General features: G+C 45.2%; 1 protein-coding gene across 6 annotated transcripts in view; it reads right to left on the reverse strand.

The window, feature by feature from the left end:
* Nucleotides 1-26835, reverse strand: part of LOC133468221 (tyrosine-protein kinase Fyn) — a 76574-nt gene that overhangs the window by 22202 nt on the left and 27537 nt on the right. Inside the window, exon 1 of one of the 6 annotated variants that reach the window (XM_061753843.1) lies at nt 6989-7402. The exons of the other annotated variants lie outside the window; for them this stretch is intronic. The gene's annotated coding sequence lies outside the window, so the exon portion shown is untranslated. Of the gene's footprint in view, nt 1-6988; nt 7403-26835 lie in introns of those variants that run through there. 6 annotated transcript variants of the gene reach the window in all.

A 26835-nucleotide genomic window follows, 5' to 3' on the forward strand; every position in this document is an offset into this window, starting at 1 on the left:
ACGATGGTACAGTGGCGGCATCGGGTGCTGCGCCAGCTGGTTCCTTCTTCTGACGCATATTCATAAGCACTTCAAACTGTGAGGCCACCTGTCTTATCATATTGTCCTGATGCTCTGACAGTCCCTCTAGATGAAGGTGGAGGGCTGTAAGCTGCTCAGCCTGCTCTACGAGAGGCGTTGACCCTGCGCTTGAAGGGCTTTGCGCACCGGGTCGGAGTCTGCTGGGTTCATGTTATGGCCAGTTCGTTCTGTCATGAACGGAACAGAGGATAGGACCCAAAAATGCACGACTCCAAAACAAATGGACAGTTTCAAAAAGAGAGGTTTAATATACGGGCAGAGGTCGGTACATAGGCAGGCAATCCAAAAAAGGTAACAGTATCCAAAAACGTGAGGCAAAAAGGCAAGGTCGATCATCGGAACAGGGTCTCGTCTTACTATGAGTCGGTGACGTGGAAACAAGGAATGCTGGAATGCGACGACAAGGTACAACGAACTGGCGACGAGAAAGAATGAGACACGAGGTTAAATGCAAGGTGTACTTAAGGGTGAATGAGGCACAGGGGCAGGTGTGTATGAAACAGGGGGAAGACAAAAACCGGAACACACACCCATGACAATAACAGCTAAATGCTGCTTCACCATGTTTGCTTTGGACTCAGTGCTCCACTATTTGACCCGAGTCTGTCGAGCTCAGAGCCCTACTGGGTTTATATTCCATTAGCATTTCATACATGTATTCAGGACCGAAACCGTTTAGTGATTTATAGATCAGTAGCAGAACTTTAAAATCTATTCTAAAGCTGACTGGAAGTTAGTGTAAAGACTGTAATGTGTTACTTTGCTCGTTACTTAAAATGGTGGTATTTTGGAGTACCACGTTACTTTCCCTGGAAAGTAATTAGTTACTTTGTAATTACCGGCATCGCTGCATGTGTGAAACACTGAAACAGATACAATTGAACTCATAGCTATTTAAGTGTGTCACTTGACACTGTTTTCTCGTCAGATGACATTCCTGCACTTATTAGCACTGCACCCAGGGAAGCAGTCATCTTTTTTATAGCCTGACCACAGCTCAGTCTCTCGATGAGTCACGAAAACAGTGCGTCTTTTTCGTGGTCGGGAGGCATAATGTTGTCAGGGATATTGGCTTGAGAGAAGGCCCACGTTATAACACTGTGCTGTGATGACATCACCCTGCTGATAACAATGTCGCATGGAGGGCGCTGATTTAGACTAACAAGGAGCTTTGTTCACTCAAGCAAAACTGACCTTACTGACATACAGTATACATGTATGCATAATGCAGTCTATATATAGTCTATATTTCCGAACTCACCACAGTCCAGAATCGGCTCTTATATAAGGTTGAATAATGACTTGGGTAAGGTGTCAATTCTGGTCTTGTTGGATCTCAGTGCAGCTTTTGATACGGTAGATCATAATATACTGCTGAACAGGTTGGAAACGTGGGTAGGACTAAATGGAACAGTCCTTAAATGGTTCAGGTTGCTACCTGGAGGAAATGAGTTATTTACTAACCATTGGAAGTGTTCAATCTCATCGAATGACAATGGGGTCCCTCCTGTTCAGCCTGTATATGCTATTCAAATTCTTCAGAACCTTAATGATGACAATCATAGCTATGCAGAGGACACACAGTTATATCAAGCAGTATCTCCAGATGACTAAAGTTCAGTTGAGGTCTTGTGTCGCTGTCTAAAACAGATAAATGACTGGATGAGACAAAATGTTATTTAATTAAACCACAACAAAACTGAGATAATTGTTTTTGGCAATAAAGAAAAGGGGATTGCTGTTAGAAAATACCTGGAGTCACTCTCTTTAAAAACCACAGACCAAGTTGGTGTACTGATAGATTCCGACCTGATTTTCAACAGTCATATCAAATAAATTACTAAAACTGCCTTCTACCATCTGAAGAACATATCCAGAGTGAAGGCTTGCAATGTGCCAAGCAGACCAGGAGAAGCTCATCCATGCTTTTATTTCAAGTAGACTTGACTATTGTAATGGTCTTCTGACTGGATTCCCCCAAAAGAGCATTACCAGCTGCAGCTCATTCAGAATGCTGCAAGTCTGGTTCTGACCAGAACAAAGAGGTCAGAGCATATTACTCCCAATTCTAAAGTCTTTACACTGGCTTCCAGTCAGCTTCAGAATAGATTTTAAAGTTCTGCTATTGGTCTATAAATCGTTAAACGGTTTGGTCCTGAATACATGAAATAAATCTTAATGGGATATAAACCCAGTAGGTCTCTGAGATCGACAGACTCAGGTCAAATAGTGGAGCACAGAGTCCAAAGCAAACATGGTGAAGCAGCATTTAGCTATTATGCTGCACACAAATGGAAGAAGTTGCCAACAGAAGTGACGTCAGCCCCAAGTGTGAATGTTTTGAAGTCCAGGTTAAAAACTCTCTTTTTTTCCCCCCCATGCTTTTTAGAGCATTTCCACTTTTAAATTACATTTCTTGTACTGTACGCTGTTTTAATTTAACATTTACTTTTTCTCTTTTAAAAAAAAATGTTTATAAGCTTTGCTTTTAAATGTTTTGAATCAAGTAAAGCACATTGAGTTACCTTGTGTATGAAATGCGCTCCATAAATAAAATGACTTTGCTTCGCTATAAACAACACACAGGTAATATATTGATCAATGATGTAATATTAGCAGTAGTCCTGTTGACCGGAGATAGAGATTCAAGCCATTGCGACTTGGACTCGAGGTGTTTTGAGTTCAGTCGAGTCACTTTTGACAACTTGACAAAAATGGAAAGACTTAAGAAAAAGGCTTTAGACTCAACTTGGCCTTGAAAGACTTGCGACTTAATTTGAGTTGAGACACTTACTCAAAGGTTTTAAGTGATTATATTATAAATGTGAAGTAACGTCTATTCTAAAACGTCATTGCCCGTGGTCGCGCGGCCGACAACGCCCGCATTGCATCACGTGACCGACGAATTGCCCCTCGCGGCACCTCTGCGTAGCTTTCCGCGCACCCGACAAAAAAAGTGCAGTCTTGCTGTCAGGTTGTTTTAAAAAAAGAGCTGTTGTTTGGAGTGTCTGAAGTTTTGATTGACACTCAGATATTAATTAAACTACATGATTATTTCCGAGGCAGCACGGTGGGCGACTGGTTAGCACATCTGCCTCACAGTTCTGGGGACCGGGGTTCAAATCCCGGCCCCGCCTGTGTGGAGTTTGCATGTTCTCCCCGTGCCTGCGTGGGTTTTCTCCGGGTACTCCGGTTTCCTCCCACATCCCAAAAACATGCGTGATAGGTTGATTGAAGACTCTAAATTGTCGGTAAGTGCGAGTGGTCGTTTGTTTATATGTACCCTGCGATTGCCTGGCGACCGGTTCAGGGTGTACCCCGCCTCTCGCCCAAAGATAGCCGGGAGAGGCTCCAGCACGCCCATCGACCCATGTGAGGATAAGCGGTACAGAAAATGGACGGATGGACGGATGATTTCTGAAGTTAGGCTTTGAAGTTGTGTTGACGTGGAGTGCATTCTTTTGAGAGGTGTTAAACAGACATACAGATGAGATAAACTGGCCAATAATAACATTATTTGATCTCTTTATGAACATCAGAAACTGCAGGTAAGACTGCATTAATGAGGTGACTTGATTTATCGCCGGATCTGACTTGACTTGTCCGTGACAAAATGACTCGAGACTTGCACGTGTGACTTGATCTCATCTCTGCTGTTGCCAGTCGGGTTAAATGACTGTAATTTTATACAACTCCTATTACTGGTACACCAATGCTACGTTGTATCATCCAACCCTCAGATCCCTCTCTCGTGTGTCCTTTTGTCTGTCTTGCTGCAGCCCACATTGAGTGTGAGTCTGTTCAGAAGGGAATATTTTTGTTCCCCTCACCACTGTGCCCTCAAATAACTTGGTCATTTAGCACTATACAAATAATACTGAATCACAAGCGGCTCTTCCCGCCGCTTTTATGTGGTACAGCAAACCAGTTGTATCGGTCTGTGGCGCAGACACACATCTCATGTCACACTTGAACTTCTAATGTGAAACGCTAAAACAAATAATCTCTCTGACAGAGAGCAGGCAGCGGCATGATACTGTAGCTACCAATAAGAACAAAAATCAATGACAGATTTTGGGTATTCATATTTTGATAGTTACAATCCACAGATACGGTTTATTTTACGGGGAAATGTGATGGTCTGCAAAATTACAGAAAGTTAATGAAAGTATTTATATTTGTTTATCTCATCAGTCTCTCAAGAAACATTGAAATGTTACAACAATTGGACGGCTATTAAAAAAATGTCACTTAATGTACAATATTTGCCACTTCCGTCTTCTTCTGTCCCAGTTGCTACATCTCAGAATGCTGCAGGGTGCTGCGTATGTATTCACTTGTGATAAACTGTGAGGTTGGCGTGAAGGATAAGTATGGGGAACGGCCTTCTCTCCTCAACAGCAATAAAGAAGCGTGCAATCATAAGGAGGGAGCTGCTCGCTTCAATCAGCACTTCCAACAATAATCTCACTGGACAAACATAATCGCAGACCAATCAAAGCAGACGACGCTTGCGATCGGAAAAAAAGAGGTCATTCAAGGGGGGAAACAGAGATTAAACCAGCAATCTTTAATTTGTAGACAGCTATTATTTTATCTGAGTCATATCTGAGTCATGCCATCCAAACAATCACAAGAGTCAGCTAGCCCTACGTGGCTATGAAATAAATACACTATGGCGTCCTTGTTCTGACTGACTAATGTGTCATTTCACAATACAGTGCGTCTTCAGCAGTCAATTCACTTGGAATTCAACCTAAGGAAGATATGGAGGAGAAAAAAAAAAAAAAAAACCCACATTCTAAACAACTCAAAAATATGAAGGATATGATTGAATTAGGGTTGGATACACTTGCTGATTTAAAAAAAAAAAATGGTGTTTCTTTGCATACCATGGAGACAAAGCTAAAACGATCCCCATTCAAACAGATTCGCAAAAAAAAAAAAAAAAAAAGCCTGAAAACAACGCCTGTAATTTGCATACCGGGCCACCACCAACTGCTACTCCTCACGGTCTTATCCAACATCCAACAAGTTTCTGAAATTAGAAATGGAGGAATGTGTCTCTGCTGGTCTCAGTAAATGTCCACTTTGCTGGACTTTTTTCAAAAGTTCTTGTTATTCATCTCCAAACGCTGCTGTTGTGTCAGTGGCCACAACTACAGTTTTGAATCAGTTTACCCCTGAGGCCTGAGTTACCACTTTAAAAGTGTGAATAAGGGGATAAATCAGAAACATTAAACACACCACACACAAAACCAACACTGCTATAACTAGGGACTACTTATAGGTCTTTGTTTTCCGATATGAACTGCCAAACACAAACCCATCTTGAATTTTTTTTTTTCCCCCATGCCACATTTTATCACCAAAAACTACACTATTCTCTGTCAATTAGTGCAAAGAGTGGCACGCTATAACCAGTCTGTCTTTTTTTTTGTTTTTTAACCTAATTACTGATTGATTTATCAGAAGACCCACTGGAACAGACTAAACAGTGGCTCGAACGCCTGTCAGCACAATCTGCGGTTGTCACAGCAAGTGCAGGTCTATCTGCTTGTGTTGTCTCTCAACTCAAAGCAAAGGAGACCCTTTCAAACACGTATCTTATCTTATCTGACTTAAAAGACGTTGTTTTGTACCTTTAAAAATCTTGAGAGTGTACTCTGTTGGCACACAGAAGTAATAAGGAAATTGTGTGGGTTGGCAGTAGCTCAGTGTGTAGGACTTGGCTCGGGTACCGGTTCAAGTTTAGCTACAGACTAAAAAATCCCCCATAAACGGCTTTGCACACTGGTTTTGGGCACTTCCCTCACTCTGAGATCTCAACATTCGTGCACAGCCATAGCATCCTGAGTGCACGTTGTGCAAAACATAGTCCAATTCCCCCTCAGAGGGATTAATCATCAACATATTATCGCAAGAAGTTTAGAGGACATCCAGCAAAAAAAACGGTGGTCCACAACAGCAAAAATAATTCAGTGCGTGTCCAATATTGGACTTGTATTTTTGAAAATCATTTCATTTTGAAAGGCAGGCTCAGGACGCGTGAGTAGTGTAACCACATTAAGTACAAGTCTGTGGAGCTGTTCAACAACAAGGTGTCATTTTGGACATTGAAGACAAAAAGGGACCTTTATTAATTACCATAGCTTTTGCAAATGATACATCTTGACAAGATGGCGCCTACCAGTGTGGTCGCCTCGGTAACGCGCTCTCTAGTATTGTCTTTGTTTTTGTGTTTTTCGTCCGTCTTTGGAGACCTTACACGACTCACTTACACAAGGGGAGACCTGCGAACCATCAAGGAGTCTACTCCGGACTTTCTGTCACCAACTTTCGAATATCCGCTCAGTTTTTTCCCCGAGTTACTCGCCGGAGCGGCGTCCGCGGTTTTCGGCGCATGGAGACGGCAGCGGCGCCACAGAGGGAAGCGAGCCGGCATTCAGGTGAAACTCCGCAAGAGAGGACACAGATTGGCGTTCCCGTCGATCCACCTCGCGAATGTACGCTCCCTACCCAACAAAATGGACGAGCTTCATCTTCTGTTAAAGACCAGGAAAGACTTCGGACGTTCCGCGGCCGTGTGCTTCACGGAGACCTGGCTCTGCGACGCTGTACCCGATGGCGGCGTTATGCTTCCCGTATGCAGCAGTATTACGATTATTAGAACACAAACTATGTCAAAGCCGAAAAAAGCGAATTTCACGCTGATACCATCTGCTTCCTCGGCTTCATAGTAGTCCCAGGAAGGGTGCAGATGGACCCGGCTAAAGTAAGCGCTGTGACTGAATGGCCCACACCTAATAGCCTAAAAGAAGGCTCAGCAGTTCCTCAGATTTGCTAACTTTTACACACGGTTTATCAGAGGCTTTAGCGTGATAGCGGCGCCTCTGCATGCACTCACCTCCTCGAATGTGTGATTCTCCTGGTCACCAGAGGCGGGGGCTGCCTTCCAAAACCTCAAGAACCACTTCACCACGGCGCCGATCCTCAGGGGGACTGTCCTCTTGTTTCAGAGCACTTGCCCGTCCTCATGTGTCACCTGTGAGTTGGCCCTGATTCCTGATTGTCTCCACCTGTGCCCCATTACCCTCCATGTGGTTAAATAGTCTGTGTCTCCCTTGTCTGGTGCCAGAGTGTCTTTGTCCGTTTGGTTGATTCACCCGAGCCTGTCTTCAGCCCATGTCCTTTATCATGGCCCTTGTTGCAGGTACACCCTTCTATATGATGATGGAGACCTCTCCTTGGAGAGCCAGGTTCTCCTACCTGACTTCTTGTACGTTTGTAGCCAATTGTTTTGTCAGTTTGACAAGAGGTCATCGATGCATACAATAAAACCCGCTCTCTCCAATGATCTCTGCGTTCTGTGTGTAGTCCTGGCCTGACACACTTATGTAACAGCCTGCAGTGAAACACTCCAAAACATTGAGTCCTGAAAACTCCACAAACACAATGGACATGCCGAAAACAATGCCATAAAAAAAATAAATACATTTTGACATTTTTTGTTAGGTGGAATTTTCTTCATCATTTCACTCTAATTTATTTACTTTGTCTATAAATTAATTAATATGACACTAAAACATGTCCAATGTGTGTGCTCACTGTCAACTTAGATGTTTAGATCAAGCTTCCAGCCAAGGTTATTATGGATTAAGAACGATAAATGCTAACAGATGTAGGGAAGTACACACAAAACAAAACAAAAACAAAAACGCTAATTCGGCTAAGTCGACCACAAAAATTGCTTCGAGGCAATAAAAAGTATTTAAAAAAAGCATATTTGCGTCCTCCAGAACCACTTTGCGCCACCTGGAACAATTTGGCCACTTTCTATGTTTACCGCATGGACATTTGTTGCAGATGAATGGACTGTTGGGCCAGTTCAAAGGCAGAGTAGTGTCTGCAAGTGATTTTTAAGACACTATTAGATGTGGAATGTCCATACAGTGGAACATAGTGAATGGTAGTTCGCTTTTTTTTTTTTTGCTAATCACGAATGCTAACTGTTTAGCAAAGGCTGACTTTGTTTATTATACCATATACTCATTACAAATACATATAGTTTATGGCTAGTAGTAAAAAAAAATAAAAAAAAATTTGAAATGTTTGATGACTCAAGTTCACAACGAAATATCTATAGGATAATCGATTCTAAAAAGATTCAATCGTGACAGCCCTACTGGGGACCACTCCAGGTTGTATGGCCCAAAATCATCTGGAATAGACTCCAGCTCACCTGACACCCTAGTGATGATACGAGGTATAGAAAATGAATGGATGTTCTCAAGGGTTGTATGGATATTACAGTATGTAGGTGAGTTGATGTTATTTATATTGCAGTTAGGAGTAGCATTGCTAGTAGTGGTTCAATAATATCTGCAATTGTGCTCTAAAAGGCTAATCTAAATCCGTCTGGATTAGCAGCAGCCCTAGACACAACATGGGAGGCACAGCAGCTGTGTTGCGAGCCTCCCCCAACCCCTGCTGCCTCAAGGGCGGCCTACACCGGGCGAGCTTGACCACAATTAGAGAGTGGTCTTCCTTTTCCGGGGAAACAGCCTCAGCCGTGGACACAGAAATGGAAAATACAGCTGACCAAAAATGCTTTCGAAGAATCATCCAGATGGGCGTGAAAAGACAAACCGGACTATTTTTAGTTGCTCTGAATGCTGACAACGGCCCTGGTACAACTGAAGGCCATGTGACCTTGGAAAAATTAGAGATAAATGGAAAGCCTCTAATTTCAATTTCGTTCACTCATTAAAATCCCAGATGGGAAATGTAAATTTTGTGTTGCATGCATTACACCACAGAGACACGCGGACCACACACATGCAGACTAATGGAGCACGCGAGTGGTGCTGCACTGCTGAGCACCACCTCGACAGCAGGAAGCAGACTAGCATGAATTCAAACCCTGACGCTCTGGTCTCAAAGCCAAATCCTCTCTCACTTCTGCAACCCCGTACGAATTACAGGTCATAAGATCCTTCCATCCATCTATTGTCTTCCGCTTATCCGGGGGTCGCGTCGCGGGGCCAGCATCTATAGCAGAGAAGCTCAGACGTCCCTCTGCCCAGCCACTTCGATCCAGGTTTTCCGGCGGATCCCGAGGCATTCCCAGGCTAGCCGGGAGACTTAGGCCCAGTTCCAATCCTACCCGTTAGCCCTTGGTTTTGCATGTTGACGAGAAGAAAGTGGTGCTCCGATTTTCTGTAAGGCTTAAACAATAAATATTAGCCATGTTTTGAATCTGGTTGGTTAAACGGCTCGTTGTTACGAGCTCACGCATCGCTAGTCTCCCGTCAGACTACGGTGACAAATTCACAGCAAACGGACATCGCTACATTGTAGTGCATTTTATGAACGAGACAGATTAGACAGCGCTACGTCACATTCAAAAGCTACGTAGCTGATGTAGTGTCGCTAGTAGTCACTTCTGAATACTTGTGAGGCTCACTTTCTGTATAGTTTAGCTGTAGCCTATAATCACTCATGTACAGCAGTATTGCATCGTCGCGAAGCCATGAGCTGTGATTATCCTGGTCTGACAACGATTTACTATATGGAAACACACATGAAGCCAATGTAATCACGGGACGCAACTGTCTTCTGCAACGGCACACTGCACTCAAGAATTTACAAGCCCAGTGAAAAAAAAGACAACGGACATAAAATGCAATTCCGGTGTTTCGTTTGAGAAAAACATTAACAAAAGCAACATTGGACTGAGGCAAAAACAGCTTTTTACGGCTTGCATCAAAATGTAGATACTGTGTTTCAATTTCTTGTTTATGTTCTTAATGTTATATTGTTATTTCTATTTCATGTATGTTTGATATATTCCCTATTTGTTACACAAATATTATTATATTATAGTTATTTGTTTCAATTTTTCAAATAAAACAATCTGAATGTAAATAATCAGACGACTACCATTTTCCCAAATGGCAATAACTAAAAAACAACTAAAAGTGCCTTTTTGATCATTGGGCGTTTCTAGTGAGAATAGGCGGTACAGAAAATGGGTGGATGGATGAATATTTTACCTCAACACTGCAAATTGAGAGAGATGCCACAATTGCTGTCCTGTGACAGTGACAAGAATGTTCTTTTCTATTCTATTCTTTTTGAGATATTCTTATTTTATTTTTTTTATTTTTTTTTTTACAAATGTGTGTTATGTGCTGGTTGTTGTTGGTATTATTTATTGGCTGACGTTAGGCCATAAAATTTACTTTGTCAAAATGTGTTCAGTCTAGGGCTGCCAAGATTTGTCGGTTAGTCACGATGACGTTTCATTTCTGACGAAGAGGGACCGTCATTTTGGGAAGCTGTTGGCTCGTTAGCTGCTAATAATAGCGACAACTGCTGTGAGCTAATTGCTTAACACTGTCAACGTTAACATCAGTTAAAGGCTATCGATAACCATTTCTTTAGCCTTAGCACACAGGTTATGTGTTTGATATAACATCCATCCATCCATCCATTCTCTACCGCTTATCCGGGTCGGGTCGCGGGGGCAGTAGCTTCAGCAGGGACGCCCAGACTTCCCTCTCCCCAGCCACTTCATCCAGCTCTTCCGGGGGGATCCCGAGGCGTTCCCAGGCCAGCCGAAGGATGTAGTCTCTCCAGCGTGTCCTGGGTCGTCCCCGGGGTCTCCTCCCGGTGGGACATGCCCGGAACACCTCACCAGGGAGGCGTCCAGGAGGCATCCGAATCAGATGCCCCAGCCACCTCATCTGGCTCCTCTCAATGCGGAGGAGCAGCGGCTCTGCTCTGAGATCCTCCCGGATGACCGAGCTTCTCACCCTATCTCTAAGGGAGAGCCCGGACACCCTGCGGAGGAAACTCATTTCGGCCGCTTGTATCCGGGATCTTGTTCTTTCGGTCACGACCCACAGCCCGTGATCATAGGTGAGGGTAGGAACGAAGATCGGCCGGTAAATTGAGAGCTTCGCCTTTCGGCTTAGCTCTTTCTTTACCACAACGGACCGATACAAAGTCCGCATCACTGCAGACGCTGCACCGATCCGCCTGTCGATCTCCCGTTCCATTCTTCCCTCACTCGTGAACAAGACCCCAAGATACTTGAATTCCTCCACTTGGGGCAGGATCTCATCCCCGACCTGGAGAGGGCATGCCACACTTTTCCGACTGAGGACCATGGTCTCAGATTTGGAGGTGCTGATTCTCATCCCAGCCGCTTCACACTCGGCTGCGAACTGCTCCAATGAGAGTTGGAGGTCACGGCTTGATGAAGCCAAGAGAACCACATCATCTGCAAAAAGCAGAGATGCAATACTGAGGCCACCAAACCGGACCCCCTCTACGCCTCGGCTGCGCCTAGAAATTCTGTCCATAAAAGAATTATGGACAGAAGAAGTAAGGTACCCCATACTCCCGAAGCACTCTCCACAGGACTCCCCGAGGGACACGGTCGAACGCCTTCTCCAAGTCCACAAAACACATGTAGACTGGTTGGGCGAACTCCCATGCACCCTCGAGGACTCTGCCGAGGGTGTAGAGCTGGTCCACTGTTCCACGGCCAGGACGAAAACCACACTGCTCCTCCTGAATCTGAGATTCGACTTCCCGACGGACCCTCCTCTCCAGCACCCCTGAATAGACCTTACCAGGGAGGCTGAGCAGTGTGATCCCCCTGTAGTTGGAACAAACCCTCCGGTCCCCTTTCTTAAAAAGGGGGACCACCACCCCAGTCTGCCAATCCAGAGGCACTGTCCCCGATGTCCACGCGATGTTGCAGAGGCGTGTCAACCAGGACAGCCCCACAACATCCAGAGCCTTTAGGAACTCCGGGCGAATCTCATCCACCCCCGGGACCCTGCCACCGAGGAGCTTTTTAACTACCTCGGTGACCTCAAACCCAGAGATAGGAGAGCCCGCCTCAGAGAACCCACACTCTGCTTCCCCATGGGAAGGCGTGTCGGTGGAATTGAGGAGGTCTTCGAAGTATTGTCCCCACCGACTCACAACGTCCCAAGTCGAGGTCAGCAGCGCCCCATCCCCACTATACACAGTGTTGGTGGTACACTGCTTTCCTCTCCTGAGACGTCGGATTCTGGACCAGAATTTCCTCGAAGCCGTCCGGAAGTTGGTGGACACCGTGGACAGATGCAGCCTGCAACGGTGGACACCAGCCTGCAACGGTGGACACCTGCAACGGTGAGGGATGCCGTCAAGCTGAAGAAGGAGTCCTATCCGGCCTTTTTGGCCTGTGGGACTCCTGAGGCAGCTGATGGGTACCGGCTGCCTCAGGAGTCCCACAGGCCAAAAAGGCCCGATAGGACTCCTTCTTCAGCTTGACGGCATCCCTCACCGTTGGTGTCCACCAACGGGTTCGGGGATTTCCGCCACGACAGGCACCGACTACCTTACGGCCACAGCTCCGGTCGGCCGCCTCAGCAATGGAGGCGCGGAACATGGTCCACTCGTACTCGATGTCCCCCGCCTCCCCCGGAACATGAGCAAAGTTCTGTCGGAGGTGGGAGTTGAAACTCCTTCTGACAGGGAATTCTGCCAGACGTTCCCAGCAGACCCTCACAATACGTTTAGGCCTGCCACGTCGGACCGGCATCTTCCCCCACCATCGGAGCCAACTCACCACCAGGTGGTGATCACCCCTCCGCCCCTCTCTTCACCAGAGTGTCGAAGACATGCGGCCGCAAGTCCGATGACACGACCACAAAGTCGATCATCGAACTGCGACCTAGGGTGTCCTGGTGCCAAGTGCACGTGTGGACACCCTTATGCTTGAACATGGTGTTCGTTATGGAAAATCCGTGACGAGCACAGAAGTCCAATAACAGAACACCGCTCGGGTTCTGATCGGGGGGGCCGTTCCTCCCAATCGCGCCCTTCCAGATCTCACTGTCATTGCCCACGTGAGCATTGAAGTCCCCCAACAGAACAATGGAGTCCCCAGCGGGAGCACTCTCCAGCACCCCCTCCAAGGACTCCAAAAAGGGTGGGTACTCCGAACTGCTGTTTGGTGCATAGGCACAAACAACAGTCAGGACCCGTCCCCCCACCCGAAGGCGGAGGGAGGCTACCCTCTCGTCCACCGGGGTGAACCCCAACGTACAGGCGCCGAGCCGGGGGGGCAATAAGTATACCCACACCTGCTCGGCGCCTCTCACCATGGGCAACTCCAGAGTGGAAGAGAGTCAAACCCCTCTCGAGAGGACTGGTACCAGAGCCCAAGGTGTGTGTGGAGGCGAGTCCGACTATATCGAGTCGGAACTTCTCGACCTCACACACCAGCTCGGGCTCCTTCCCTGCCAGAGAGGTGACATTCCACGTCCCTAAAGCCAGCTTCTGTAGCCGGGGATCGGATCGCCAAGGTCCCCGCCTTCGGCCACCGCCCAGCTCACACTGCACCCGACCCCTATGGCCCCTCCCACAGGTGGTGAGCCCATGGGAAGGGGGACCCACGTTACCCTTTCGGGCTGTGCCCGGCCGGGCCCCATGGGTGCAGGCCCGGCCACCAGGCGCTCGCCTTCGAGCCCCACCACCAGGCCTGGCTCCAGTGGGGGGCCCCGGTGGCCCGCGTCCGGGCAAGGGAAAACGAAGTCCATTTTTTGTCGTCATCATTAGGCCTCTTTGAGCCGTGCTTTGTCTGGTCCCTCACCTAGGACCTGTTTGTCATGGGTGACCCTGCCAGGGGCATAAAGCCCCAGACAACTTAGCTCCTAGGATCACTGGGACACACAAACCCCTCCACCACGACAAGGTGACGGCTCAAGGAGGGGTTGATATAACATTATAACCACAAATATGAATAAAAGATCGATACGCTGGAGTAGGCCGGCTGAGCAGCGCCTATGTTGGCAGCTGTGTTAGCGAGGGCGTTCCCATCAAAGGAAATGCATGTATATTGAAAATGAACCAAAACTTGCCCATTTCTCAACCGAATTTTAAGAGGTTTACTTTTTTTTTGTCAAAGTCAAAGCAAGTGTTTATTCAGAACATTTGACAAAAATGTTACCTATGAAAGGGTTATTCTCAGTTCCCTTGTTGTAATTGTACTAAACTAAAACACTAAACTTAACGAACTAAACTTAAAAAAAACAGTTAAAAAAGTTCAAGGCCAGAATATCATATATAATCATGTCAGGAATGCTGGTACAGGCTGCAAAGTTTATTTTAAGTTCAATATACAATTACCAGATCAACGTAAAAGAGGAATTGCAATATTTGTATAATTACATAATCCATCCATCCATTTTCTGTACCGCTTCTCCTCACTAGAGTGACGGGCATGCTGGAGCCTATCCCAGCCAGCTGACTCTGGGCTAGAGGCGGAGTACACCCTGGACTGGTCGTCAGCCAATCGCAGGGCACATAAACAAAAACCATTCACACCTGAGGGCAGTTTAGAGTCTTCAATGAACCTACCATTTCACAGGCACGGGGAGAACGCGCACACAGACACACACACGGATACGTAGGGCAGGTCTTAAACCACGCGTCTACGGGCACAGATTAATTATATATATAAATATTCGATCAGCAAACAGTATGTAAATATCAGACAAATATAACCCAAGTGAAATTCAGTTTTTAAATGGTAATTTCATTTATTAAGGGGGGAAAAAAACTATTCAAAGTTATCTGGCCCTCGTGTGAAAAAGTAATTTCCCCCCTTGTTAAATCATCAATTAATTGTGGCTAATTAGAAATTTTTGGTTCATTTTCACTGATCGGCGGCACGGTGGACGACTGGTTAGAGCGTCAGCCTCACAGTTCTGAGGACCGGGGTTCAATCCCTGGCCCCGCCTGTGTGGAGTTTGCATGTTCTCCCTGTGCCTGCGTGGGTTTCCTCCCACATCCCAAAAACATGCATGAATTGGAGACTCTAAATTGCCCGTAGGTGTGAATGTGAGTGCGAATGGTTGTTTGTTTGTATGTGCCCTGCGATTGGCTGGCAACCAATTCAGGGTGTACCCCGCCTCCTGCCCGATGACAGGTGGGATAGGCTCCAGCACGCCCGCGACCCTAGTGAGGAGAAGCGGCTCAGAAAATGGATGGATGGATGGATTTTCACTGATCACACACAAGCCTGATTATCTCCAGACCTGTTCAATCAAGAAATCACTTACAGAATCCGACAAAATCAAGTCGCACAAAAGATCTAAAAAAGCTGCAAGAAAATGACACGATCCCAAGATATTCCAGAAGAGTTGAGAAATAAAGTAATTGCCATCTATCAGTCTGGAAAGGGTTAGAAAAGCCATTTCCAAAGCTTTAGGATTCTAGCGAAACACAGGACCGCCATTATCCTCACATGGAGAAAACATGGAACAGTGGTGAACCTTCCCAGGAGTGGCCGACCTACAAAGATTACCCCAAGAGAACAGCAATGACTCATCCAGGAGGTCACAAAGGAACTCAGGCCAACTTCTAAAGAATGGCAGGCCTGCCTTGCCTCAGTTAAGGTCAATGTTCATGACACAACAATATAGAAGAGACTGGACAAAAAAATGGCATCCATGGCAGAGTTCCAAGGTGAAAACAACTGCTGACCAAAAAGAACATAAAGGCTCATCTTACTTTAGGGAAGAAAAAAAACATCTGAATGACTTTTGGAACAATATAGTATGGACTGACGAGATGAAAGTTTTTGGAAGGTGTGTGTCTAGTTACATCTCGCGTAAATGCACCACAGCATTTCAGAAAAAGAACATCATTCCAACAGTCAAACATGGTGGTGGTAGTGTGATCGTCTTGGGCTGCTTTTCTCTTTCAGGACCTGGACAACTTGCTGTGATTGATGGAACCATGAATTCTGCGCTTTAAAAGAAAATCCTGAAGGAGAATATTCAGCCATCAGTTTTTGACCTCAAGCTGAAGCGGACTTTTCTGCAGCAGGATAACGATCTGCAGCAGCATAACGATCCAAAACAACACACTAAAACAAAATAAAGGTTTTGGAGTGGCCTAGTCGTCGAGACTTGAATCCGATTTAAATGCAGTGGCATGACCTTAAAAAGGCTGTTCATGCTTGGAAACCCTCCATTTTTGATGAATTCAAACAATTATGCAAGGAAGAGTGCACCAAAATATCTCCACAGAGATGTCAAAGACACATTGCAAGTTATAGAAAACACTTAATTTCAATTGTTGCTGCTGAGGATGGCCCAACCAGTTATTAGGTTTCGGGGGCAATTACTTTTTCACACAGTGCCAGCTAACTTTGGGAATCGCTTTTTCAATGAAATCACCATTTAAAAACAGAATTCTAAGTTCTCTTGGGTAATAGCTGTCTGCTATTTGTTTGATCCTCTCCTTGAGCCGTCACCTTATCGTGGTGGAGGGGTTTGTGTGTCCCAATGATCCTAGGAGCTAAGTTGTCTGGGGCTTTATGCCCCTGGCAGTGTCACCCATGGCAAACAGGTCTTAGGTGAGGGACCTGACAAAGCACGGCTCCAAAAAACCCTATGACGAGTAAAATAAATGGATTCAGGTTTCCCTTGCCCGGATGCTGGTCACCGGGGCCCCCCTCTGGAGCCAGGCCTGGAGGTGGGGCTCGAAGGCGAGCGCTTGGTGGCCGGGCCTGCACCCATGGGGCCCGGCCGGGCACAGCCCGAAAGGGTAACCATAGGTAATCCCCCTTCCCATGGGCTCACCACCTGTGGGAGGGGCCATAGGGGTCAGGTGCAATGCGAGCTGGGCGGTGGGCGAAGGCGGGTACCTTGGCAATCCGATCCCCAGCTACAGAAGCTGGCTCTCCGGTCCCCCTTGTTGAAAGGGGGAGGGTGTGTTCCAACTACAGGGGGATCACACTCCTCAGCCTTTCTGGTAAGGTCTATTCAGGGGTGCTGGAGAGGAGGGTCCATCGGGAAGTTGAATCTCAGATTCAGGAGGAGCAGTGTGGTTTTTGTCCTGGCCGTGGAACAGTGGACCAGCTCTACACCCTCGGCAGGGTCCTCGAGGGTGCATGGGAGTTCACCCCAACCAGTCTACATGTGTTTTGTGGACTTGGAGAAGGCGTTCGACCGTGTCCCTCGGGGTGTCCTGTGGGGGGTGCTTCGGGAGTATGGGGTACCGAACCCCCTGATACGGGCTGTTCGGTCCCTGTACGACCGGAGTCAGTGTTTGGTCCGCATATCCGGCAGTAAGTCGGACTTGTTTCCGGTGAGGGTTGGACTCCGCCAAGGCTGCCCTTTGTCACCAATTCTGTTCATAACTTTTATGGACAGAATTTCGAGGCGCAGCCGAGGCATACCCCTCTATGCCTCCCCCTCGTCCGGTTTGGTGGCCTCAGTATTGCATCTCTGCTTCTTGCAGATGATGTGGTTCTGTTGGCTTCATCTGGCCTGGGAACGCCTCGGGATCCCCCCGGAAGAGCTGGATGAAGTGGCTGGGGAGAGGGAAGTCTGGGCGTCCCTGCTAAAGCTACTGCCCCCGCGACCCGACCACGGATAAGCGGTAGAAAATGGATGGATGGATAATTGTTTGATTATCTCAAATATTAAAGTGGGGAAACTAAAAATCTAAAAATTTGAGAAGGGGGCCAATACTTTTCACGGCACTGTATAATAGTAATATTCATTTGACATTCATTTGCCTCCAACACAACCAGATGGTGGTGAGAAGTCATGACATGGGAGTATTCAAGTGTCCTCTTTATGGGGATTAATTTGGATTAGACCAAAACCTCTTCAGCGTGTCCTGGGTAGGCCTCTTCCCGGTGGGACATGCCTGGAACACCTCATCAGGGAGCCATCCGAGAGGCATCCAAACCAGATGCCCGAGCCACTTCATCTGGCTCCTCTCGATGCAGCTCGACTCTGAGCCCCTCTCGGATGACCGAGCTTCTCACCCTATCTCTAAGGGAGAGCCCGGACACTCTGCGGAGGAAACTAATTTTGACCGCTTGTATCCGCAATGTTTTTCTTTCAGTCATGACCCAAAGCTCATGACCATAGGTGAGGGTAGGAACGGAGATCGACGGGTAAATCGAGAGCTTCACCTTTCAGCTCTTTAGGTCCCTGCGGCCCCCACCAGGTAGCCACTGGCTACCTGACCGCCCTGGCTCCCTCGGTGTGGGATGTGTCCCGTCCACCGGGCTGCTCTCGGGTGGACCCCTGCCCCTCGATCGATTGGGTGGGGTCCTCAGCCTCTGCGGTGCGGGCACAGCAATTACAGGACACTTCTGTCGGTCTTTGTGCATGTAAAACGGTGTCAATACACTCGCATGTATACTCAGGCACACACCCCTGGGACTCTTTCACTGGGTGTGGGGCCACTCACTTATTGCGACAAATAACTCATGACTATGCGAATTGCTTGTGCATCCCCTCACTTATACTCTCGTTCTATAGACTTTTAGAATTTACATAGTTAATCCCACCACACTTCAACTGTACAGATGACCCTTGTCCTGCATGCTTCTTTTCTCCTGTCCTTGTCCTGTTCTATCTTGTCCTGTCCTTCCCTCACAGGGTGTAGCACTACAGCCCCATGCAACACTCCTATTTAATGTTTCATTGATGTAGATGATGTAATGACTTACTTTTCTCATCTTGTTTACAATTCGTCCTTTGTCTTTTGTCTTTGTTTCTCTCTCCCCTCTAGAAACTTTGTGCTGTTCGACTGATCGACTCTGATTCTCAATAAACTTCAATTGTAATACTAAGAAACCCCAGCGGAAGCTTAAAAACTCCACTGTAACACAGTAAAACTGTTCCGGCATAAAAGGGATACAGATCTTCCATTCTGCTTGACCTAAAAGCCGAACAGGACAAAAAAAATGTAAAAAAAAAAAAAAAACTGCTGGCAATGCAGACCAAACAGACAGACCAGTCGTACAGGGACCGAACAGCTCTTATTCAGAGGTCTGGTGCCCCATACACCCCGGACTGTTTGGGCAAACCCCTATGCACCCTCGAGGACCCTATAGTGGGTGTAGAGCTGGTCCACTGTTCCAAAGTCAGGACAAAAACCTAATTTACTCCTCCTGAATCTAAGCTTTGACTTCCCGATGGCCCCTTCTCTCCAGCACCCCCGAGTAAACGTTACCAGGGAGGCTGAGGAGTGTGATCCCTTCTAGTTGGAATTGGGAACACACCCTCCAGTCCCCCTTTTTAAAAAGGGAGACCATCACCCCTGTCTGCCATGGTAACTGTCCCTGATGTCCATGCAACATTGCATGTCAACCAATCTAGTCCAAATAAGGTCATGTCAGGGTAATCGAGGGTGTCTCTCCATTTAGTCATTCAATTGCGATTGTAAAAGTTCACAAAAACAACCTAAAAAGGCAGTTTTGGAAATATTTGGTTTGTTTGTTTAAGGGGGGAAAAAAGTCATTGTCCCTGAACCGAATACTGAAACTGGTTGTGCCACCCTTGGCAGCAATAATAATAATAATCCAAAACATATGATGAGTCTTTCACATCATCAAGTAATTTGCTGCAATTAGTTTAAAACAAAGTTTTTGGGTTAGTGGAAAAGATTCTTGACATTTGTTCCACTTCCTTCATACATGCTGGGAATCATATCAATCAATTCATTCAAAAATGGAAAACATAACGTGTTCACAACAAAATACAGTGTTACCATGGCCAAATGGCGAGAACCTTCCCTAAATGGCCTGTAAGGTTGCAAACATGTCAGCCAGAGGCACAAAATTGAGTGAGCTGCTTGATGTGAGCCCTGCAGATGTGTGCTGACAGCTGACCTTGTGTTCCTAATGCAGCTGTGGCCAAGACTTGACCTGACAGCTCCCGCTCTTCTCCATTCCCCCGGGACTCCACATGCATTCACAGCAAGCAAACATACAATGCTGCATTTGCTTTTCGCCTTTCAAAATATTGACGTCGATCAAAACGCGTCAACATTCAGAAACCTTCAAATGTACTTTCACTTTGCTTTGAAATTGTTCTGAATTGAACATGCAAACAGTTTGTCGAATCAATTAGTTTATGCTAACAAGAGACGACTGACAGATACTTATTTTTAATACTGGATAGTCTTTCATTTCATTACCAACAAATGGGAAAGAAAACTTTTTCCCATAAGAGACAATGGAAGTAGAAATCATGTGTTCGAGAGTCCAACGGTTGCCATTGTACGGGCAGTTTAAAGTAACATTTTTAACAGTCGTATACAGTACATGCAAAGTTTACATGGCTGCAAATGCGTCCGCCATTACAAGATTGATGCAATAAAAAAAAATGTAAATAAAAAAATCCTTTTTATCCAATTACATATTGCCAGAGATCTTGTTTGATGTGCGTCCCTCGTCTGGGATGCACGAAAAGGAGCAGGGACGCATCAAGAATGGTGAATCTGCATCCACAGATGCACGGCATTGCTTACCCGCGTGTGTGTGTGTGTATATATATATATATATATATATATATTTTATTTTTTTATTTTTTTTTTTTCTTATGTTAAGTACTTTATTTGGACATGTCTAACTTTCTCTTTTTATTAACTGGCTCTTATTGTGAAATGCAGCCCTTCTTTTATTTCGTAAAGGAGAGAACATGTGTTTGATTACCAAGGCAGAATTTGGAAGATGTGCACAATTCTTTATTATGCTCTAATATCATTATATCAGTGGCATTAAAAAAATAAATAAATACAATTTTTTTTAAAAAGCGTTCAACAATACTATCGTTTATCGTGAAGGTTTTGGGGTAAATGTATCCAACCAACCAACAAACCAAGCATTTTCTACCGCTTATCCGAGGTCAGGTCGCGGGAGCAGTAGCTTTAGCGGGGACGCCCAGACTTCTCTCTCCCCAGCCACTTCATCCAGCTCTTCCGGGCGGATCCCGAGGTGTTCCCAGGCCAGCCGAAAGACGAAGTCTCTCCGGCGTGTCCTGGGTCATCCCGGGGTCTCCTCGGTGGGATGTGCCCGGAACACCTCTCCAGGGAGGCGTCCGGGAGGCATCCGAATCAGATGCCCCGGCCGCCTCGTCTGGCTCCTCTCGATGTGGAGGAGCAGCGTCTCTACTCTGAGATCCTCCCGGATTGGTCCAGGGCTGGGATTCATTGTTTCCATGACATGTGCATCCGGGACTCACCTAGTCCCAAGTATAAAATGATCTATGTCATGCAATAACTTCCCTAAAGCAATGTTCAAAATAAAGAAATTCATACCAATTGTTTTGCAAATGAATTTCTTTAGGTTGCCAGCTATGCTGTCACTGCCATAAATGCAATTTTACTAATAATTGGTATAGTTTTATCATTAATAATTGACAGGTTTGATTTATATTTACATTTGAAGTAATGTAAAGCACTTTGTGATGCATTTTTTTTTTTTTGTATGAAAAGCGCTTACAAATGAAGTTTGACTGATTGATAATTTCTTCCGGTGTTTTTGGCTTTCGGTTTTTATTTTTTATTTTTTTTTTTTTTTACAAAAGCATAGACTCTCTTCTTTAACAGGAAAAATTGGAATTTTGTAGCTTTTTTCCTTTCTATAGTAAATAGTTGAACATGGGTTGGTTTGACCTAAAAACACTAGTTTCGGACCAATAAGTGGCAAAAACGAGCTTTTGGCGAAAAGAGATATGTCAAGCATAACGGTGACCCTATTTTTTTGTTTTATTTTGTGACAGAAGATGAGGACTTTAATGGATTTCCAAAAATAACGTGAGTACATTGTTAAATACTTCCATAAAGTACAACCGAACTCAGTTTTGCTCCCGCTGCCTTTTTAAAAACATTGTTTTAGCGTGCATGCATGCTAGCGTAGGTTTTAAGCTAGCGTATGTTTTACCATGCCTGCGCCCAATAAACAAAAAGTACGAGACTAAAACCAGGTATTGTATTACCGTATTTTCCACGACCATATTAAAAGGCGCAGCCTCCGTTACGGGGTCTATTTCGGTGCCGAAATATGATGTAACAGACATTTACCTCGATGTAAAAACGTCAGCGACGAAACCAATACCACGATTTCAATAAAAGGGTACACCAAAGGACAAGGCGGAAGATAGGCTCCAGCACGCCCGCCAGCGACCCCTTGTGAGGAGAAGCGGCTCAGCAAACGGATGGACCAAAGGACAATACAAATTTCAACCTCGCACATTGCATTTGTGTGTGCTGCAGCTCTGCAGAGATGCTGACGAAAGTGCGACACGCTGCAGTCAGTATGTGACTGCTTACAGGATGTGGTTAAAAGTCTCCCTGATGGGTGTTAAGTTGCTGCCTACCTTTCAGAGCAACAACAGAGGAGTGTGTCACTTCATGGCTTAGCCCCAAATGCTGAAAGTATGCCCCCACCAATTTTCTTCATTTCGATTTGTGCAGTTAAACTGATGAAGTGCCTCTCACCGGTTGATCATTCATTCTATAAATAGGCCACAGAGGCCTCTCTGTCCTGCTCCCGGATTTCTGCCTGTCATCTCTCACTAATGCGCCAAGTCGGAGTCAAACAGGGCCGATGGCACGTGTCTTGCTTTCAACCTTTTCTTGCAAAACTTTTAACGGCTGGTCACACACCTCTCCTTCACTTTGTTTTGAAGACTCACGCACACGCACAACACCGCACATATGTTTTAATAAACCAAGGGCTGATAACTGTGAATAATGAATGTTATGTTTTGAGCCCATGACTGACAATATAGGTGTATTTTTTGCTGGATCTAGATATGTAATACATTGTCAAAATCAGATAATAAAAATGTGCCATTCAAGTATGAAGTATATTAATTTCGATGTAAAATGTCAATGCAGTGCTTTGATCACAGGAGTAAAAAAAAAATATATATATATATATGTGCTTTCTCTATGGACTTAGTAGTACAACAAAATAGTTTGATGCATGTACTGTATGTATCCTATTTAAATATGTGGACACAGTGTCTAAGCCCGAAATGACCTCAACGCAGACGACGTACGCTCACCCATCACCATCCCAATACGACGATCTGTACAGACTCGTTGCTAGGTGACTAAATTCCTGAGTACTATGGGGTGTTGCTCAGTTGGCAGAACTAGGGTGTCAATATGGAGTGGAAATCACACAGTATGAATTCAAGAGCGTGTGAATGAGTAAGTTGGTGGTGGGGGGGGGGGGGGGGGGGGGGGGGGGGAGACATGCTTTGGGAGGCAGTGTGATACAACTTTCTTTTTTGAGCGATGTCCTTTAGAATGGCAAGTGTCGGAGCGGAAAACTGTTACTATGCCCATGTCTATTATTTGTGTGCGATATGGGCCTGCTGTACACCTGATCCAGCTGGGACTCTTCGCAAAAGTGCACATATGTGGCAGTTTAGCACCCCCCCCCCCCCCCACACAACCAAACATCTCCAGAGAGGGTTGTGTACTGGCTGTGAAGCGCATCCTGCTTTGTATTCACACAGTTTGTATGAAAGAGTGCACAAAAACTGAACAACCCAGCCAAACCAAAGCGGTGCCAAATCTACAGGAAACAAATACAAGTACACTTGAAAACATATTATATATATATACACACAGTACGTATTGATATAGAGCCTGAATATATAACAAACGAGTGCAAGAAGAGGGTGAAGGCACAGATATTGGCCTGTGCGACAGCTAGTTCTTTGAAAGAATGTATTTTTCAAATAAAGTTTTTTAACGCTATGCCATTAACCTTGTTGACAAAGAATATACTACTGTATGTACAGTTGCAAGACAAAGTATGTGGACCCTTTGGCTTTGCCTGTATTTCTGTAAACTTGGTCATAAAATGTGAATTCATCTTCAGCTAAGTCAACAATAGACAAACTTAACTTAATACGACACACAAGAAAATCTGTTTGTGTTCTTTTTGGGGGGAAAAAAACATTTAAACATGGACTGATCTATAAATGGAGAACGTTTAGCGCTGTTGCTGCTCTACCAAGGGCTGGTCGACATGTAAAGATGACTACGAGAGCAAAGCGCATGATGCTTAATGAGGTAAAGAAGAATGCTATAATGGTGGCTAAACATATACAGAAAATCTCTGGTGCCAGATCTATTGTGGAGAAACCTACAATAAAGGAAACGGTAAACAAGAATGGAGTTCATAGGAAGACAGCACAGGGGAAGCCACTGCAGTCCCCAAAAACATTTCTGCATGTTTCAAGTTTGCAAAAGAGCACCTGGATTTTCCAGAGCACTACTGGCAAAATATTCTGACGACAGGTGACACCAAGGTTGGGTTGTCGGAAGGAACGCCCGCCACACACTATCATCAAAACCTCATCCCAACTGTGGAGTATGGTGGCGGGGGCATCATTTGGGGCTGCTTTTCAAAATCAGGGACTGGACGGATTGCTAGCATCTATGGAAAATGAATCGAAGCTCAACATAGTATGGGTGATGCAACAGAACAACAATCTAAAGGACAGAAGTAAACAAGCGCATGACTTTGACAAAAGAAAGTTCACCTTCTGGAGTAGCCCAGTCAGATTACTGACCTCAACCCAATTGAGATGCTGTGACCTGACCTGACCTGACCTGACCTGACCTGGGTGTGTGGGAATTGGATATATTGTTGTTGCCCCTCCTGCATAAAATAGTGTCACCACTTGGAAGAGCACAGCTGGAAAACTGCATTTGGGAGAAGCCAGCACTAATTACGACAGTGAGCTCAAATGACCCAGATGCAAGGAAATTCAGAATTGATAGGTGACTCCTTGTGACTGGTCAGCTCTTCGATCATTCAGAAGCTCCAAAATTGTATTGCTGAATAGATTGTATGTCTCTAATTTTGGTTCTTTGTATTGCAAAAAATGTTTACGCCAGTGTAAAATATCTGTTCTTCCTGTCACCTCCAATGTTTCCTACGCCTCCTCCACAGTCATCGTTATGCACAGCGGCGCAACTTTACACCTGTATTTTAGACACGGCATTTAAAGACGTGAAATCAGCTATTGCAATTTGTCTTAGGTTTGATCAAATCGCATTGTGTGTGCAAAATGTGTCTGTTGGCATCTATTCCACCCAGCATTTTGCACGAAATGCACAAACCGAACTGTGCCAGTCAGGAGATGAGCGTCCACATCTGTTTGAGCAGAATACTCCGCCTTTGCCGATGGCTTTTTCTAAGACAGGGACCATTTGCAATGTGTTCTCCGACCGCCAAAGGAGACCACTGGTTGAAAATCAAAGCATATCAAAAAGTCCTTGATTTATCCGATTAGCTGCTGATAATAATCACACATTTTGTTGCGCGACAATGCAAATGGTGTAACGTATTTTTCCAGTGAATTTTGGGTGAACTGCACATTTTACAGGCTGTGTTGAATTTCGCTGCGAATGAAATTAGTTTATGATTGTTTGTAGGACGGCAGCCTGCCGGTAAATGTGGTTAGCACACCTCACGGCAAGGAGGGCTTAACTCTTGGTTCTGGCCTTTCTGCCACAATTAAGTGGTTAATTGAAGACTAGACTAGCCTTAGGTGTGAATGCGAATGGTTGTCTGCTTCCATTTGTCAACCCTGTTATTGATTTGTGATCAATCCAGGGTGTTCCTCGCCTCTAGCCCTAAATCAGCTGGGATAGATAGAGCCCAGCTCGCCCCCCACAACCCGGAGCGGAACATGATAGAAAATGTATAAATGTTGATGGGATTTTCTACCTTTGGGTTCACAAATATTCCTATTTGCATCAATAAGCGCTCAATGTAATTGTATTTACTGAATAGGTTCCCTCAAGCGGAAATGTAAGTTACACTCTGCTGTGTATTTTTGCTGCACATCACAGATAGAACAAAACCATACGGGTATGTAAGGGGAAATAGCATTACATGTACATCTACAAACAAACAAACAAACAAACAAAAATGCCCGCATTGCATAACGTGACCGAGGAATTCCCCCGCGCGGCCCCTCTGCGTAGCTTGACGCGCACGCGGCAAAAAATAGATCATCTCTCGTGATTGGGCTATTTCAGTCACATGCTGTGATGACGTACTCAGCCCTTAGTTCCACATAGCAACCGACTTCTCCGCTACAAAATATTTAAAAAAACTGAATCCAGTTCGGATATACATAAGAAATGATTGTTGCCCAAAACAACAACTGTAACCATATACCAATTAAGGGTGGGACAAATCGATTTCAGTAATCCGATATAGCATTGTTCTTGATACAGAATCAATAAATTAACATCAGATCATGGATCTTATAGTTGTCCAAGTTTGGCAGTGGCAAAAAACTTTTGAATGAAATCTCTCGGGAGTCACCTCCATGTTCTTTCAACACTGTTTATGTGTGCATGTTTAAAGACATTTTAAAACATTAGACATTTACATTCAGTTCAAAATTGTAAAACAGATCACGATTACCGGAAATTCATCTATTGTTGTGTCTATTGTTTTTTTTCCCAATGAAAGACGTGAATGCATTTTTTTCTTGCTACTAAAAAAAAAAACAAAAACATTAATTGAGCATATTAGTATTTCATCAGGCTATTATTGAAATAATTTGAGAGGCCAAGTAAATTGATTGCATTCGTATTTTCTACGGTACACTGATTCAAAATACAAACTAATTTCTGGTCGACCAGCATCCCAGAATACAGTAGCTTCTATACTTTGTGCTTATAAGTCAAACTCTCTTGAGGGGAAAAAAAAAAAATAAAAAAATGTCCAATACACAATTGCCAGATATTTCAAAATGACAATCACAGGACTATTTGGATAGCACAATACAGAAGCTTTCAGAGATGCAGATTGAAATGGAAACATCCCAGCCATCTTTGGGCGAGAGGCGGGGTACACCCTGAACCGGTTGCCAGCCAATCGCAGGGCAC

The sequence above is a fragment of the Phyllopteryx taeniolatus genome, chromosome 18 (assembly GCF_024500385.1).
Source record: "Phyllopteryx taeniolatus isolate TA_2022b chromosome 18, UOR_Ptae_1.2, whole genome shotgun sequence".
NCBI classification, from domain to species: Eukaryota; Metazoa; Chordata; class Actinopteri; order Syngnathiformes; family Syngnathidae; genus Phyllopteryx; species Phyllopteryx taeniolatus.